The sequence below is a fragment of the Phacochoerus africanus genome, chromosome X (assembly GCF_016906955.1).
Source record: "Phacochoerus africanus isolate WHEZ1 chromosome X, ROS_Pafr_v1, whole genome shotgun sequence".
Lineage (NCBI taxonomy): Eukaryota > Metazoa > Chordata > Mammalia > Artiodactyla > Suidae > Phacochoerus > Phacochoerus africanus.
In genome coordinates, this window is record NC_062560.1 from 32,509,935 (window position 1) to 32,529,806 (window position 19,872).

The window sequence follows — 19,872 nt, forward strand, 5'->3', positions numbered from 1 at the left end:
TAAGTAAATAAAAGTAAAATAGAGTGACCAGATATCTGTTTTATATTATAAAATTGAGTCAGACTCATGGCCACTACTTTTGAATTTTCATCAGGTTTCAGAATAACTAGTTTCTTAGAGCATTAGGTAGTGTTTTCAGAGTGGTAAAGGGGAATATTTGTTGATATTCCTATTGAATTTTTTCAGAAGTTATATGGTTTCTATAAAAAGGATTTAAACAAACCTGTTGCCCTTGCCTTGACTACATTTCCTTTTTTCTCTTCTCTGCCCCCCCCATTTTTGTTTTGTTTTGTTTTTGCTACTAGTTCCTCTCATGAACGTTGAAAAACTGCAAGGCTTGCAGACACAGCTATGAAAAGAAGTATTTTGACAGTTACAAAGAAGGGGTTGTACCAACTATCCTAAGCAAGAGGCACAGAAAATCATTTCTATCTCAAGGAAATGCATTCTGCCACACACCCCTCTCTTTCCCAAGCCCTATAACACTCCAATCATTTTCCACTTGGGCCATTACCTGGTCTTCAGATGCTCCTTGGTACATATCAGCTGAAAAAAGCCTTTAACCTGTACTTGAGTCACTTAAATTATTTTTCCTTTATACTTTTCAACCGAGCTTTTGTATTAAACTGACTTTTCTAAAAATATAAATATTTGAAACATTAAACAATTATTATTATCCCAGTTCCATGATTCAGCCCAACTGAGTATTAACTAAAGAGGCAACTTAGTATGACTCTCAAGAGGGTAATCTAATATGTGCCTTTTAATCTAATTGGTTATCATCATCTTATTATTAGGTAATATCTTGGTTTTATTTTACATCAACAAAAATTATCTTAATAAAAAATCTTTCTAAAAGATCATGACAAATAACAGGTGTACAGTAAACTTTTATTAACATTTATTGCATGGATGAATGATATGTTTTTGATACTGCACCTCTATTCTCAGAATAGTCTTGAGGAAGGGAATGCTGTTGGCTTTGGTGGCAAAGTTGGTAAATGGCAGTAGCTAATTAATGGTCAAAAGTTTACTTTTCTACTCTTTGGACTTCTTTCTGAAATACCAATAAACAATTCACTATTAATGTATTTTTTCTTTTATTATTTTGCTAATATTTTAAAATCTACTACACATTGGATACTCTACCGGAAACTCTGGGAAGTAAAATGATGAATAGGATATAGCTTTTAACATAAAGATCTGCCTTAGGTGTGTTCTAGAGAAAGAGATCTTGAGATGGAGATTTCTGTGCAAATGATTTATTAAAAGGATGTGCTCACAAGGGAATCTGGAAAGGCAGTGGAGGAAACAGAATGGGGAAATCTCAGAGGAAGCCAATAGAGATATGATCTCAAATCCAGTAGAGAGTAGATAGAGCCTGTAGGACTATAGGACAGCTCTGGAGTCTGAGTTTACTTCAGAGTTGTCCCCCATAGCCTCCTCACAAGAAATCAAGCTGAGAATCTATAATATAAAATCTGTCTGGCATCAATCAAGGGCTGTCTCAAGATCGAGCTGCAGGGCAGTGGTTTCTTAAGCACTATCTTCTCCCTAAACAAAACCACTCCAGTAGGAAATTTCTCAAAATGGGGAATGCTATTATTTACTACATATTAAGAGGAGCCCATTTTCCACCCTGAACAAAAATTTATCTGGACAAAGCACCAAATATGCCCCTTTTATGTACTTATACTTAAGTAGCTATAAGGAAAATATAGAACTATGGCCAATAAAAGAGTAATGTATGTACCATAAAAGAGTTACAGACAACACCCTATGGAACATCATTGGAAGGAAAGATCAGCTGCAAGGAGATTTGTAAAAAGATACAGTGCACAAGATCATATTTGAAGTGGCATTTACATACTGAGCCCACCTCAAATATTTTGATATGGATGGAAATACTTTTATGAATTGAGACAAATGTTAGTAATCATATGGAAGAGAAACATTAGAAAGCATGTTTGGGTATAATTAATTTGGCCAATTTCATTAGAACACAAAGAATGTATGGAGGATAAACTGGAGGCTAGGCTAAAAAATTGTGTGGGAGGACCAAGCAGATACTTGAAATCCAGGATCAAAAATGCACTTGATAAACAGCAGGCAATAGGAAGAAGACATTTAAGGGCTGATTACAGAAGTGGCATGATAATCCCCAGATATAATTTTGCAATTTTACTGTATGTCTTTTTCAGAAAATATCTGAGAATACTTAGCAAAAGTAAATCTAATGTTCTTCACTTTTAATTTAGGAAATATTGATTCCATATACTATATTTGACTATACCAAAGATGTAATCACACAAGCAAGGTGTATCCCAAATCCAAAAATAATTTTTGGTTTCATCATTGAAAGTTAATCACTCCTCAAATTGATGAGTGACTTCTGGGCTTCTAAGTGAAATTTCAGAAGTGAACCCAACATAAGCAGCCACAGGGATACTAGATAAAGCTACAGAATATCCAAGATATTTTGTCTCTCAGTCTTTTCACTGGTGGCTGGAATTGCATAGAGCATGGCTGTTCACCACCATTGTAATTGACAGGTGGACAGCTTTGACTTTCTCAGTGCACATACTGCAGCTTGAGCATTCCCTCTTACCCAATAGGAACCTCATTTGCTAACATCCTGAAAACAGGACAGAGGCAAGCATTTCATTCAGGCTTTGGTAAAGAGACTAAAAAGGAAGAGTGACGTTGCCAAGAAATCAATAGCTGTCACTCAACTTATTATGGGGTTGCTCTCCAGGAACAGCAGTATAAAGTAAATGCAGGAAAAGCAAAAGACAGTTCATGACCAAAGGGAGCTTGGAAAGCTTCAGATCATTCCATTAAATCAGGGGTAGTCTACGGCCTTAGCATGGCTCTGACTTGCATGAGGATGAATAATAAAAACAATTTAACTTTGTGGAAACACTTATTATGTGTCAAGCAGCAATATATATGAGATATATCCTATTTCTTTTTTTAAGAGGTAAGGAAACTTAGAAGCACAAATCTAGTAAGTATCAGAGCCAGAATTCAAACCCAAATATTATCTCCCTCCAGAAACTGTGCTTAGGTAATGCCATAGACTAAACATATATGTTTTCCCCAAATCTATGTGTTGAAATCCCAACCTCTAATATGATGGTACTAGGAGATGGGGCCTTTGGTAGGTGACTAGATGTGCGAGTGGAGCATTTATGAATTGGATTAGTATCCTTATAAAAGAAACCCTGGAGAACTTTTTCATCCTGTCTGCCTTGTAAGGACACAGAAGATGGTCATCTATGAAATAAGAAGTAAGCCCCCACCAGACAGTAAACCTGCTAGCACCTTGTTTTTTTGTTTGTTTATTTTTTCTTTCTTTCTTTTTTTATTATTAATTTTTTCCTGCTTTATTGATGTATAATTTTTTTTACAAAATAAAATACATATATTTAAACACAATTACATTCACGCAGATTATTATATCATGGATCTTAAGAAATAGATTAAGTGACTCCCTCTGGAGAAGTGGAATGGAAAATATGCTGAGACAGATAGGAAATTTATTCTATACTTTATCCCATTTTCTATGGCTTTCATCTTTACTATTTAGTATTATCTATTACATTTCAATTTTTCTTTAAAAATTAGCATTATATTAAAATTGTGTATATTATGCAACTAAAATTTATAAAGAAAGCTTTATATACCATTAAATATTTAATATAGCATAATAAAAAGAATAACTTAACTGGTAACAAAAATAATACACCCTCTGAAAATAAGTAAAATATAAAATGCATAAATTGGTTAAAAAGCAGCATAACTATATAAATATGTCCTCACAAGTTGTTACATCTTATTGATTCTTCAATATAGGCAGTACACCATTCTAGGTGATGTGATAAACAAGACATTATAGACCTTACATTGTATCATGGAGAGAAATGGTTATTAATAATACAATTGTAGAACTGTATTATTTAATTGTACAGTTGCATTATTCAATTATAATTATCATAAATTCTTTGATGGAGAGGAAATCAGAATCAGATGTCAGAAGACTTCAGCATTCCAAGAATGATGTCAAATGACCCCCTTCATGGTGGATTATGCACTTATTTACTATGAGATATATTTCTTCTCCAGAGATTCCTTGTTTGTGATCAATTGTAGATTTTTGGTTTGCAGTTATTCTTAAGTTTTGATGTAAGAGTCTATATGTATATGAGATTTTTTTAAGTTGTTGTTCTCTTAATTGCAAGTTCATCTCCAGTGTCCTGCATTTGTACCCACCTCTTCTCATGATTTCTGATTTTGGTGATATAATTGTGCATGGATGATTTCGTATCTTTACTGTATCTATACCTTTACTGTTGAGCCTTGTCATTTGTGGAATTTTTGTTTCCTGTTGCGGCCTTTTCTTTTCTGCCTAGTGAAGTTCCTTTAGTATTTGTTGCAAAGCTGGTTTAGTATTGCTGAATTCTCTCAGCTTTTGCTTATCTGTGAAGGTTTTGCTTTCTCCTTCAAATCTGAATGAGAGCCTTGCTGGGTAAATAATCCTGGTTGGAGGTTTTTTCCTTTCATCACGTTAAGTATATCATGCCACTGCCTTCTGGCCTGCAGAGTTTTTGCTGAAAAATTTGCCAATAACCTTATTGGGGTTCCCTTGTATGTTACTTGTTTCTTTTCCCTAGCTGCTTTCAACGTTTTCTCTTTGTCTTTAATTTTGGTCAGTTTGATTAATATGTGTCTTGGGGTGTTCCTCCTTGGGTTTATTTTATGTGGTACTCGTTGTGCTTCCTGGATTTGAGTGAGTGGTTCCTTTCCCATGATAGGGATATTTTCAGCTATTATCTCTTGGAATATTTTTTCTGTCCCCTTCTCTCTCTCTTCTCCTTCTGGCACCCCCATAATACGGATGTTGGTGCATTTCACGTTGTCCCAGAGTTCTCTGAGACTCTCTTCATTTGTTTTCAATTTTTTTTCTCTTTTCTGTTCTGCATCCGTAATTTCCACTCATCTGTCCTCCACCTCACTTATTCGTTCTTCTGCCTTCTGTATTCTGCTGTTAGCTGCTTCTACTGAATTTTTTATTTGTTATTGTATTTTGCATCTCTTCTTATCTAAGTTTTATATCTTGTATCTCTTTGCTCAGTGTTTCCTGTATGTTATCCATCTTTGCCTCCAGTTTCTTTCCAGTGTCTTGCATCATCTTCAGCATCAACAATCTAAAGTCTTTTTCCTGGAGGCTGAGAATCTCCTGATCCCTTAGCTGATTTTCTGGGGTTTTTCCTTTCTCCCTCATCTGAGTTATAGTTCTCTGTCCTTTCCTTTTTATAGGTTTTTGGTGTGGTGACCTTTTGACAGATAAGAGTTGTAGCCTCTCTTACTTCTGGTGTCTGACCCCCTTGTGGCTGAAGTTGGTACAGGGACTTGCTGTAGGCTTCCTGGTCGGAGAAATTGATTCCTTCCCACTGGTAGGTGGAGCTGAGTCTTATCCCTCTGGTGGGTGGGGCTTAGTCTCTGAATGAGATTAGAGGCAACTGTGTGCCTAAGGGGTCTTTAGGTGGCCTGTTTACTGAGGGCCGGGGCTGTGATCCCACCTGGATAGTTGTTTGCCCTGGGGCTTCTCAGCACTGATGGATGGGGCCAGATTTTCCCAAAATGGCCACCTCCAGAGAAAGGCAGCTGCTGAATATTTCCAAGAGCTTTGCTTCCAAAACCCTTCCCTCACAACAAGCCACATTCACCCCTGTTTTCCCAGGATGTCCTCCAAGAACTGCAGTCAAGTTTGACCCAGATTCCTATGGAGACCTTGCTCTGCCCTGGGACCCAGTGCACGTGAAAGTCCGTGTGTGTCTTTTAAGAATGGGGTCTCCGTTTCCCCCAGTCCTGTGGAGCTCCTGTGCACAAGCCTCACTGGCCTTCAATGCCAGATGCTCCAGGGGCTCTTTCTCCCAGTGCCATATCCCCGTACATGAGGGTTTGATGTGGGGCTCAGAACTCTCACTCCTGTAGGTGAGTCTCTGTGATCCAGTTAGTTTCCAGGCTGTGGAACTTCCCACCCGGGAGGTATGGGGTTGTTTATATCATGTAATCGCCCCTCCTATCTCTTGATGTGTCCTGCTCTTTTTCTTCTGGAGTAGGGTATCTTTTTTAAGGTTTCCAGTCCATTTGGGTGGAGATTGCTCAGCCTTTAGTTGTGAATTTTGTTGTTTTTAGGAGAGAAGTTGAGCTCCAGTCCTTCTCTTCTGCCATCTTAATCCTCTCTCAAGCAGCTCTTGTTTCTGAAGGGACAGAAAACTTTTCTTTCCCTGGTCTAATAATTACATTTACCTAACATATTGACGAATGTAGTTTGGTATCTAGAGGAGGCCTGTAAAAACTCAGGCTCTGCTAGCCCCTTGTTTTATATTTGCCAACCTCCATAACTGTGGCAAATAAATTTCTGTTGTTTATAAGCCACTCAGTCTAAGGTGTTTTTGTTACATCAGCCTGAACAGACTGATAGAAATTCATACTGCAAAGTGAGGTGTTTTCACAAATACCTAAAAATGTCAAATTGGCTTTGAACCGGGGAAATGAGAGAAAGGCTGGAAGAATTTTGAGGTTTATTCTAGAACACACCTACATTTCTATGAATGAAACTTTAAAGGTGATTCTCATATGAGTTTAGAATGAAAAGAGGAGAGCTATAGAGAAAACTTCAATCTTCTCAGAGAATATGTAAATAAACCTAAACAAAATGTTAGTGGAAATATGGATGATTAAGGTCATTCTGGAAGTTCCTACTGTGGTGCAACAGGACCAGCAGCATCTTGGGAGCCCTGGGATGTATGTTCAATCTCTGGTCTGGCACAATTGGTTAAGGATCCATCATTGTCACAGCTGTGGCACAGGTCACAATGGAGGCTCAGATATGATCCCTGACCCAGGAACTCCATAAGCCGTGGGGCAGCCAAAAAATAAAAAATAAATAAATAAAGGTCATTTTGATGAGGTTTCAGTCAGAAACAAGGAACATATCCTTGGAAACTGAAAGGAAGGCAATTCTTGCTATAGGAAGTAAACAATTTGGGTGAATTATGTTCATGTTTTAGTGTTTTGTGGAAGGTAGAACTTGGGAATGATAAAACTGGATATTTAGCTGAAGTTATGTCTAAACATAGTATTTAAGGTGCAGCTTGGCTCCTCTTGACTGCTTATTGTCAAGAGTAATGTGAGAAGTGAGAAATGACCTAAAGAGGAAATTAAGCAAAAAAGCAGAACTCAAAGATTTGGAAAATTCTCAGCCTATCCATATTGTAAAAAATGAGAAAGCATTGTCAGGAGAGAATAATAAGGGTGTGGCCAAGTGACAGGAGATTAGTATATATCAGCCATCTCAACAGAAGCTGGGAGTTGTTCTCCAAAACAATGGAAGAATGATCCTGGATGCAATTCAGAGTTCACCAGAGCTGCCACTCCCATAGAAGGACCACAGTAGAAGGATCTGAAGAGGAAATGGTTTCAAAGGAGTAGTCAATAGCACCTGTAGGACCTTGCTGCATGCTTCCTGGCACTACTTCACATCCTAGGCTCTGCTCCCCACACTCCCGCCCCATGGTCTTTTGTTGACCCGGTTAGGGCTCCAGTAGGCCTCGATACCGTGAAGCCCGTAGTGTCCACCCTGCCAGAGGGTGCAGGAAGCAAATTTTGGTGGTGTTCACGTGGCCCCATTACTATTGGCACCAAGAGTACATGAGCTGTGAAGTTTTAAAGGAGGAGGCCACAAGACCCACAGATTTGAGACTCCAGCTGAGGAGGACCACAGAGCCCATGCAGAGGGTCTCTTGCTGGGCCTGGAGGGCAGAGCATCAAGTAAAGAGGATTACTCATGAGCCTTAAGATCTCATGGAGTTTGCTTTATAGCTTGAACCTGGCTTGGATCCCTTGTCCTTTTCTTCTTTCCTATCTCTCCCTTTTGGAGATAGACATCACCATTCCAAAATTGTAAAAGTGGCCCCACAAAACATCCTAGGGTAGAAGGTGAGAGATAGATTACCTTAAGAATCAAATAGTAGGCTTTAGAATTTGTTCTTGCCAAGCTAAGATCTCAGGGTTTAGGGAGCCTTGGGACAGACAGAATAGAGAGAAAATTGTTGAAACAGTTTAAAGAAAAACCTAGATGACTTGGGTTTAAATTTTCATTTGATGGTGAAAAAGACAGAAAATAATCAATGTGAGGCTCCTCCCCTTGACTCCTCAATATTGTTTTATCAGGCACATTTTAGGCTTATCCCCAGAAATACCATGTAGTAAATTATTTATCTTTGGTTTCCTCTCAATTCCCTTTTTGTACTCTCCGCCCCACTTACAGTATTAAAGTATTTTCTTTCCCTTAAACAAATGGTCTCCAATAGTCTCCTTTGGTCCTGAAGGTTTCCAATCACAGAAGGAAACAATCAAAAACAGATCTGTTTTGTGAAACTACTGGTAAGATAATGAGCCAGCTTTTTCCAACATAGTAATCATCTAAAAAATCACAGTAAAAAGAAATTACTTAAACCCCCAAATTAATTTCTTTGGGAGGACAGTGGGAAACTGTGTGCTTGGGGTGGGTGAGAAGTCAGGACAGACAGCAAGTATATATGTTTAGGAAAGCAGTGTTTCAGATCATTTCACACACAGGTGTTATTTGCCTCTCCAATAAATATAGAAAATTCAGGAAATCAACCCACCAACTATACCCCTTTCTTTTTTCCTTGTAAACTGGAACACTTAAAGGAAAGCTGAATGTCTAGAGATATAAGAAATAACGTTTTCTCAAAAGATGGTAGAACAATTTCAGCAGAAGAAAGCTATATGAGTATATTTAATGTTAAACATGGAAGTTAAATGCTGAAATAAAAATCTTAGGTTCATTTGTCAGCCCTTTGTGCCACTACACAAAAAGTATTCATACAGCTTTTAAGCCACAGTCTCCACACTGATAAAATGTGAATATGTGCAACACAAGCACCAAGATCCCTCTCAGATTATAACATCCTGTGGTTTACGATCCTGGTTTCCTTGGTCCTTAAGTAGGACAGCCACTCTACCTATAACCAGATGACACTTCTCACTCTGCTTTAGAGGAATTCAAGAAATATCAGCTTAACAGGAAATGTTTTCATCAATAAATCTAGAACTTCAGAGTACATAAATTTTCCTGGTGATCTTACAAAAAGAAAAAAGCTTGCATCCCTCCCTACAATTTTCTGACAGTAAATTCAGGGCAGTCCCCAATGGCTACAATTTTAATAAGCTTACCAGGTGATACTGATGCCTACTGAAATTTCAGAACTACTATTTTAGGTCTTGGCATTTATACGTAATTTCTGAGCTACCCATTGGTCTAATTTCCACTTCAAGGGGTTAGATAGACTTAAGTGATTTTTCTCTCTATAATTTTTCTCCCACATATTCTTCCTCTCACAGGAGAAAATCTGTTTGTTAGGTAAACTTTGCACTTCTGGTAAATTATTCTTTTCAAGGTGATAAACCCTTTGCAAATTGGTAGCTGTTCTAGATATAATTTTGTGGTTTTTAAAACTCAGGGTGTGAAGTACACTTTGCAAATGTCTCTGAAAAAGGTTGCTTCGAAAGTTGAGAAGTGCTGTGTGGGAGGCTCTGAGCACAATCAGCACAGAAGGGGGGCTGTCCACAGTATGCATTATGCCAGAATAATGACAGTGATTAGCATTTATATCATGGGCTCTAAAATACTGGAATTTAAGATCTACCACGCTTCCCTGATAAAATGTAAGATGTATTTTTGATGCTAATATTGAACACATTCCTGCTTCGACATCTCTCATTTTCCCTCCATTTATAAAGGAGCATCTCTCCTGAATAAACCCAAGCAACTCATCTCTGAATTCAATCCTATCCAATCCTGAATCTTAGGACCTTGTCCCACTCCATTATCCCATGCATTCTAGCAACTCCTCCCCCAAATCTCTCCCTCCTTTATTATTATTTCTATTAACAAATATGTACTGGTCTTCTCATCCTTTGGAAGAAAAAATGTTGAAAGTCTTACCTGTGTCTGATGCTTCCTCTAATGCTTCCCTATTCTTCCGCCTATAGCCAAAAATTTCAGAGAAAAGTCCAAGAATTCTTTCATCACTCATTTCCTCCATATCAGGCTTCTTATTTATGTTTTTTGTCATTACAAAAAATAAACAATGGAGTTCCCATTGTGGCTCAGTGGTTAGCAAACATGACTAGTATCCATTAGGATGTGGGTTAAGGATCCAGTGTTTTCATTAGCTGTGGAGTAGGTTGCAGATGTGGTTCAGATCCCACATTGTTGTGGCTGTGGTGTAGGCTGGCAGCTGTAGCACCGATTTGACCCCTAGCCTGGGAATCTCCATATGCTACAGTGTGGCCCTAAAAAGACAAAATAAACAAACAAACAAATAAATAAATAAATAAATATGCCCCCCCATCTTGCTGTCTCTCTTGATACATCCATATGTATACACATACATATGCATATGTATTTATAACATATATGCCTATAAACACATATGTGTTTGTGTGTGTATATAGATATAGATATAGATGTAAACAGATATTAATATACCTAATGAGCTAAATCCAATGTCCTTGCCTCATTCTTAACATATTCTCATTGCAGGTAAATGTGTCATTTTCCATTCGCCTACTCTGATCAGTGAGAATATGTAAAGATATGCTACAACTGTGAATAAGCTGTGTGAAGTTATAGCTAATTATAAAACTTAAATGACTTAAAATAGCAGATTTAGTTCTCTTTGATTAATAAGACCGTCTTGGATTAGCTGCAGAATGGAAGAGCAAGGCTCTCTCATCTCAGTCAGGGAATCAAGATGGAGGTGTACCCACCATCTTGAACACTGCCATTTTCCAAATGCAGTGGAACAAAGAACTCTGAAATGACTCACACCAGCTATATGCTCCAGACTAGGAGTGACATATGTCAAGTCCACTCACACATCACTGGACAAAACTCAAACTATGTACCAAAACATGTACCATCAACCCATAAATAATCCAAAAATTGAAATCTCCCATGTACTCAGAAATTAGAGAACCAGAAATATCCATTGAGAAGTATAATTAATCCCATGAACTTAAAAATATAATTTTTTCCTCTTTGGCTTCTTTAGTAATTATTTCTCATGGTATTCCACTTTATGTCTATTTCACTCTTCCTTTTTCTCACATAGCCCCTAAATACTGTGGTAACCCTATAGTCTCTTCTCTCTGCACAACCTCTCCTACAGACCTCATTGACTTTCATGTATTCAATTATCTTTTCTAGGTTGATAATTCCCTCATCTATATTTTCATATATTTCTTCTACTACTTCTATTGCTCAATAGCTAGTAGGGACATATGAAGTAGATGCTTGAAAATTAGTTCATTTTACAATAGAGTCACGTTATAAAAAGCTGCTCTATAGAGGGTTATAAGAGTTCTTTAATGGGAACATGACAGGAAATATTGGTTTGGAATACAGGAGATGGATAACCAAATTCTTTTCTTCAACTTTTCAAATAGATCATGTCACATAGGATCAGGGAAGATTCTGACTCGAATTCATCAAATATATTTCAGCATATGTTCCATGTCAGCCCTTGTGTTAGAAGTATGTACATTTATCATCTTGTTTAATGCCCAAAGCAATAAAAATATAATGCCTTATATTAAGAATATAGAGGTTTAATATTAAAAGAATGTGTCATTTTAAAAAAGCATAAATACTTTAGAATTATCTGCCACAGTTAAGTTTGATAATTATTGTAAAGACAGAATGGTCTGAAAACTAAGATCTCTGATTGTAGACATTCCCATGGCTCAGTGCTTTCTTTGATCTAATTCAATGTTTCTCATGATCTGACATTAAAATTACTATTCAAAGTTGCAAATTCAAAACTTGAATACTTTATGTATTTAATCAATTTTCAGATTTAGCTTTTACTACATGTGATTTTTTTCACCCCATCTCTGCAAGTTAACACACAAATCCATTATATGCACATGTTATAATTCCTATAATTAGGACAACTAAGATCCCCAATTCAACACAGTGATAATGATTCATTCATAAACTTTTTGATACTTTCTTACATATGATATCAGTTCCAATACAATTCAAAAATTCTGTAAATATCAGTTTCAGATAAGAATTCTATAAAACCCAGAAATATTTAAAGAAAGACAAAGTGACAGCTACTACATCATAAACAAGGTAAGTCCATCTGTATAGAGGACCAAATATAACTTTCTGTCTGACACATTCACACTATTCAGCCCTTCTGCAAATGCAGATACAGGTTACTGGTTTCAATTTGAGAAGTTAGTGTCATGAACCCAGAATCTTTACCCTTTTCTTGTGCCTCTAATCTATTATACCACCCTTTGCACAGTTAGTCTGAGTACTCTTTTGCTCTCTGTACTCCCATACCTATTGTAACAGTTCCAATAGGAGGATTAAAGGTAGTTCAAGGAGTCATGAACTCTGTAATTTTTTTATTTATTCTTATTAGGGTAACACTGGTTTATAATATTCTCTAAGTTTTAATGTGTACATTATATTTCTACCTCTATATACCCTACAACTTTCGTACCTTCAAAAATTTGGTTTCCATCCATCACCATACAGTTGATTCCCTTCACCCATTTTGCTATTCCCCCACTCCTCCCCTTCTGGTAACTACTACTCAGTACTCAGTTCTTGGTATCTCCACATTTGTTCTTGCTTGGTTTGTTCATTTATTTCATGTTTTTATTTGTTTGTTATATTCCACATGTGAGTGAAATAATACAGTATGGATTCTATAATTTTAAATAAAGAGTAGTTTGGGTTCTAAGTTGATCATTATGGTAGCTACAGATGAGACTGAATAGAAGGTGTGTTCCCATTTGGAAACTGGCCTTTGACAATGTAACTGGATCCCATTAGAAAACTCAGCTAAAATTTAGCCTTTTTATTTTCAGTTGTGATTGATGCAGTTTTCAGTGAAATATTTACATGGATGAAAATATAGTACAGAAATAATATGTTATTCATATGCTGAAGTCTACGAAACCGGGTGCCAAAAATTCGGAATTTTGCGGCCAGAATCATGAATCATGTTGCTTTCTACTTTCCTCTCATGTCGTACTATGCTTCCCTTGTCCTTAATGATCCCCTTTTATTTACATATATTATCTTCATTTCTATGCTCTTCCTCCATCCTAACAATATTTTGATATTTCCTAACTCTCAAATTTTGGCTAGTTCTCCAAACTTCTGTTCTCAGCTCTCTCTTCCGGTAACACTTTCACAATTGATTCCACCAGTAATGACATCCTTATTTAAAGTTATACTACATAATGGCTTTCATAGTACACTTAAAGGTGGATCCTCTTAACACGATTCAGCCACCTTGGTGAAGAGTAAGGGAAATTACAGTCTTCATTAGCCTTCCTTCAATTACCTTCTAAATCATGGTGGTATCATGCCATTAGATGCAATTTTCTGGCATTTTATACTGATAAAACTTATGATTTAGGTATTATGTCATAAAAAGGCATAAGTAACAATAGCCTATCCTACCACATTTAATGTTGTATTGTAAATTGTTTCCATACCTTATAAATAAAGTGTTTTAAAAGTTTAAGAATATAAGAATCAGAATTAAATAAACTTGTATGGGTTTAAATTCCAGCTTCATCACTTATTACGTCTGTGCTTTAATTTCCTCATCTGTAAATGGAGAATACTAAAACATACCTCACAAGATTATTTTAAGGATTCATTAAGAATATTTGGAAAGCACTGAGTGAAGTGTATGGCAAATAGTGTTTACAAAATTAGAGGGCAAGTAGCTCCAGTGAAGTACCAAAATAAGTTAAAGAAATTGTTTCATGGCCTAGGGGAAAGTGACTCTCTCTGCCACCTAAACCTGTAAATCACTGATTATTACCAGAATGTAGCTGAAGATTGATTCTTTTAACAATAATGAAGCAAGGGAAATCAGAGGAAAGGAAAGATGATAAACTTAATCCTTGCCATCTATTCAAATTGTACTATAGTATAGTGAATTTTTATAACAGAAGTCATTTTTTATCTCCTCTTTGTAGCCTTAGCAAAAGTATTTTTTTTTTTATTGTTTGAGGTTTATACTATGAACCCAAGGTATGAATGGTGGGAAAGACAGTGTTAGAGCTTGGTTCCATTGTATTCTCAAGAGGGCAACTGGAATATCGACTTCATTTTGGTCTGACTCACTACCCAGTAAGTTTTATACTGGTGCAATTTTTTAAAATAATATACATCTAGTGAGGGGGGTGCAGGAGGGATGGACTGGGAGTTTGGGGTTGGTAGATGCAGATTATTACATATGGAAGGGATAAACAACAGGGTCCTACTATACAGCACAGGCAACTATATTCAGTATCTTGAGGGAAATCTTAACAGAAAATAATATTTAAAATACTTAAAAAAGATTATACGTATATATATATATACACATATGCATGTATATATATGTAACTGAATCAATTTGCTGTACAGCAAAAATTAACACAGCATTGTAAATCAACTATTCTTCTACTTAGAAAAGAATTTTTGATATCAAACTATCAAATAATAAATGTTGAACTGGAATAAAATAAACTTAGGTTCTAATGGTTTATCATCCAGGGATATCTATCAATAAAAGAAAATATGTTAATCCAATCTTTCAATCACTCAACACATTTTCATGAAATGCCTTTTCTGGATGGTGTGTCATACTAATTCCTATGTGAAATACACAAATACATAAACAACAGTCTTTATATTCTAGAACTTTATAGTCTTGTTAGGAGAGATGGCATATAGTCAAATGAACTCAAAGATGAATGTCAAATAAATAAATCAGATAATGTATACTACAGGAATTTAGAGAAGGAATAAATTCTTAACATTTTAGAGGAAAGGATCAGAGACGTCTATATGGAACTGATGTCATTTGAGGTGGACAATGAAATAAGATTCAATTTGGAAGAAAATTAAAAGTAAAATTTAAAATAAAATTAAAAGTAAAATTAAAATTTATACTGCAAATAATAGCAATTTTAATAATAATAACAAAGAAAATCATGACGGTTTTCATTTCTGGAGCACACTCTATATACCAAGTATGCTTTTGAATACATAAGTTGTTTTATTTCATTTAATCTTCAAAACAAACCAATGAGATGGATACTATCTTTATAATTTTTTGAGAGATGAAAAAATCAAGGTTTAGGGAAGGAGACCAATTGGTAAAGACTACAGAGAAAATAAATGAGAGACTATAGTTTGAAAATAGGCTATTGTCACTCAACTTCCCTGTGTAGGATGCTGCCAAACAGGCCCATTTCTTTCTTTCCACATCCACAGTACTGAAATGTGAACTGCATGACTGGAGGGAAGCATAAGAGGCAGTTGGAAAAATGGAAGATAAGATTCTCAAAGGGCGTTAAAGGGATGTGAATGCAACTAAATGCATCTTAGAATCCATGAAGAAGCTTGCTCAAGAGTTGCTGGTAATGCCTCACACACATATTCCCCACAAATAGCTCATACACACCCTCAGTGCTCCATGTGCCTCACTCATACACATGTCCACCCTGTGGATGCCTGACTGTGTGTGCTCCCACTGGCAGAGTGAGAAAGCACTGTGGCAGACGGCTAGCTAGCACAAAAAAAAAGCCTGACAGAATCTGGGCCAGGGAGAGAACACAAAGGTGAGAATTTTAGCACCTCCTTTGGGGAAACAAAAGAGAAGCTATCAACACTTGGGCTGGTACCTTTGTAAGATCCAGAAAGGGCACACAGGCTTAAGAATTCTGCAATGAGAAGGAGCAAGAAATATGGAGTAGGCTTATTCATGGAAGAATTATGCCTCAGAATATCTAGTAGGTCTGCTGAAAAATATTTCTCCCAAGGCAGTAAGACTCCACAGTGAACATAGTTGCTATTTCAAATGAAAAGGTAACAAACAGTGTGAACTTCAAGAAACACGAAAAATCAAGGTAACATGACACCACCAAAAAATTACGATAATCTTCCAATACCTGATACAAAAGATATGAGGATATCTGATTTACCTAATAAAGGATTCAAAATAGCTATTTAAGAAAACTCAATGAGCTATAAGAAAACACAGAAAGACAATCCAATACAATCAGGAAAACATTACATGAACAAAATGAGAACTTTTAACAAAAATATAGAAATCATTTAATAGAACCAAGCAGAAATTGTGGAGCTGAAGAATAAAATGAATGAAATAAAAAATGCAATAGACAGCATCAAAACAGAATGGCTCAAGCAGAAGAAATGCTCTGTATTAGAAGACAAGAACTTTGAAACTATCCAGTCAGAGAACAAAGGAAAAAAAAAGAATTAAAAAAGAGTCATTACAGCCTGTGTGATCTGCAGGATATAATCAAAAGAAATAACTTGAAAATTATTGGAGTTGCAGAAGAGGAGAGGGAGAAAGAGGCAGAAAGCTTTTTTAAAGAAATAATGGCTGATAACAATAATCATGGAAACAGAGTAGCAGGATACTGCACTCACTCTGAAACACATTAAAGGACAAATTCATATGGAAAAACTCTTGCTGAAATAGACCTGCGGACTAGCAGGACAGCTTTTTTACAACCAATGCTGTAAAGAAAGATCCATGCAGAGTTTGTTCAGAGGGGAGGGGAAGCAATCAGATAGGGACCTGCACCACTACTGGGGACACAGAAGAGGAGGGGGATAGCATAGGCTTGGGGATCCTCCCTGGGAGGGAAAGGCTCAAACCAACTGTTAGGCACCTCAGACCTGGGGTCTGACACCAGGAAGGCAAGTGCCCCCTAGCTGGTTTGAAAACCAGTGGCACTTAAGAGGGCTGAAAGAAACTGAGACTCTACTCTTAAAGAGTACATACACAGGAGTTCCCACTGTGGTGGGATCAACAGTTCTTGGGGGTGCTGGGATATGGGTTCAATCCCCAGCCAGAACAGTGAGTTGAGGATCCAGCATTGCCATAGCTTCAGCTTAGGTCACCATTGTGGCTAGGCAGCTATGATCTGCTCCCTGGCCCAGGAACTCCATATGCCACAGGGAGGCCAAAAATAGAAAAAAAGAAGAGTGCACACAGACATGCTTACTCCCAGGTCAGAATGCTGAGGCAGCAAACTGAAAACTGCCTGGGGCTCTGGATGGCTTGATGAGATTGCCTCAGCATGCCCCACAGCCCATACTGGACACTCCTTCTCCAGTGTCTCTTGCTCTGGTAATGTTCCCCACAAAGGTGGAGGCTGCCATTGTGAATAAGGGTATGCACACTTGGAGGGAACAGAACTATCTCAGACCCTGGCCCTGTCTCTGACCAGCGTGGGGGCAGCAACTGCCTGTGTGTGAGTTAATGAACACATGCAGCAGGGAGTGAAACTAGCTTCAAAGTGGAGATCACCATCCCAGGAGCATGTGTACCTGTGCACACTTGGGAGCAAGTGAAATCAGCTCAGTAGTGTGTCACCAACCCTTCCAGTCCTGACATATCCTCTAACCAAGGCACACAAAGCAGGAAAAGGGGAAACCAGCACAGAAGTGAAGGCCCAATCCCTCAGGCTCCAGTCATGCCCAAAACCAAGGCACAGACAGTCATCACACCAAGGATAAACCCAAGTCCCTCTGGGCTCCTGCTTCAGCCCCTTTAGCCATGACACCATCCTCCATAGGGCAGTGAAGGCCTTTGAGTATAGAAGCATGTGGTTGCACCTGGCTCTGGCTCTAGCCCATACAACTTCTCCAACTTCACCCTCCCTTCCATTGAGGCAGAGACTGCCAGCACACCCCAAGGGAAGATACAGCCCATGTTCACATCAGATCTAGTTCTCCCATCAAAGCCACTAGGAGACTGCATAGAGATATTCCCGTACAAGGACATATTTTCAAAATAGGACAGGTAACTATTTCAATTAATTTCATAGAGACACAGAAAGTTAAGCAAAATGAGAAGACAAAGGAATATGTTTCAAATGAAAGAAAAAGATAAAAACAGAAAACCGGAAAAGATCAATAATCAGTAAGCAAATGAATCAGTTATCACAAATTTCCCAACAAAGAAAATTTCAGGGCCATGTGGTTCCCTCAATGATTTCTACCAAACATTTAAAAAATTAACATTAATCCTTCTCAAAAATTGAAAGAGAGTAAACATTCCCAAATTCATTTTAAGAGGCTAGCATCACACTTAAGAAAGCCAAACAAGAACACCAAGAGGAAAGAAAAGGCCCTAATGAATACAGATGTAAAAATTCTCAACAAAATACTAGGAAACACAATTTGACAGTACATTTAAAGAATCATACACCATGATCAAACGGGATTTATCTCTCAGATGTAAAAATGTTTCAACACACACAAATAAAAATGTGTTACACCACATGAATAGATTGAAATATAAAAAATCATACAATCATTTCAATAGGTGAAGAAATAGTTTTTAAAATGTACAGTATCCTTCCATGTTAAAAAATCTCAACACATTGCATATACAAGGAGTGTACACAACATTGTAAAGCAGCTACACTCCAGTATTTTTAAAAGAAGATATATACTTTCACATAATAAAGTTTACATATGACAATCCCACAGTTTACATCATACTCAGTGGTGAAAGGTTGAAAACTTTTCTTCTAAAGTCAGGAATAAAACAAGGTGCCCACTCTTACCACTCCTATTCAACTTAGTACTGGAAGTCCTACCCAGAGAACAGGTAAGAAAAAGAAATAACAGCTTTCCAAGCAGGAAAAACAAAAGTAAAATTGCAATTGTTTGCAAATGATATGATCTTATATACAGGTAATCCTGAAGACCCTACTCAGAAAATTGTTAAATTAGTCAATGAATTCAGTAAAGTTGAAGGATACCAAATCAGCATACAGAAATCAGTTGTGTTTTTATACATTAACAATAAAATATTTCAAAAAGAAACAAAGAAAACAATCCCATCCACAATAGCATCAACAACATAAAATACTTAGGAATAAATGTAACCAAGGAGGTGAAAGATCAGTACACTGAAAATCCTAAGATTGTGAATTAAGAAATCATGAAGACACAAAAAACAGAAATCTATCCTGTATTCATGGATCAAAATAATGAATATTGTTAAAATGTCCATACTACCCAATGCCATCTATAGATTTAATGCAATCCCTATGAAAATTTCCAAATCATTTTTCACAGTTTTTAAATCCTAAAATATGTATAGATCCACAAAAGACTCTAAATACCCAAAGCAATCCTGAGAAAGAACAAAGGTGAAAGCATCACCTTTCAAAACACACTACAAAGCCATAATAATCAAAATATTACCACACTGGTATTTAAAAAAATAGAGCAGTGGAACAGAATTAGAGCCTAGAAATAAAGTCTCACATGTACATTCTACTAATATTTGACAAGGGAGCCAAGAATACTCGATGGTAGAAAGATAGCTCTTCAGTAACTGCTGTTAGGAAAAGTGGATAACCAAATGTAGAAGAATGAAAAGTGAAACCATATATTACACAACTCACAAAAATTAACTTGAAATGGTTTAAGTACTTAAATATAAGTTAAACCATAAAACTTCAGGAAGTAAAACATAGGGAGAAAGCTCCTTGACATTGGTCCCAGCAACAATTTTTTGGATATGACAACAAAAGCACACATAACACAGCAAAATAAATAAGTGGAATTACATCAACCTAGAAAGCTTTTGTACAGAAAAATAAACAGTCAACAAAATGAAAAGGCAACCTACATAATGCGAGAAAATATTTGCAAATTATATATGTGATAAGGGGTTAATATCCAAACTATACAAG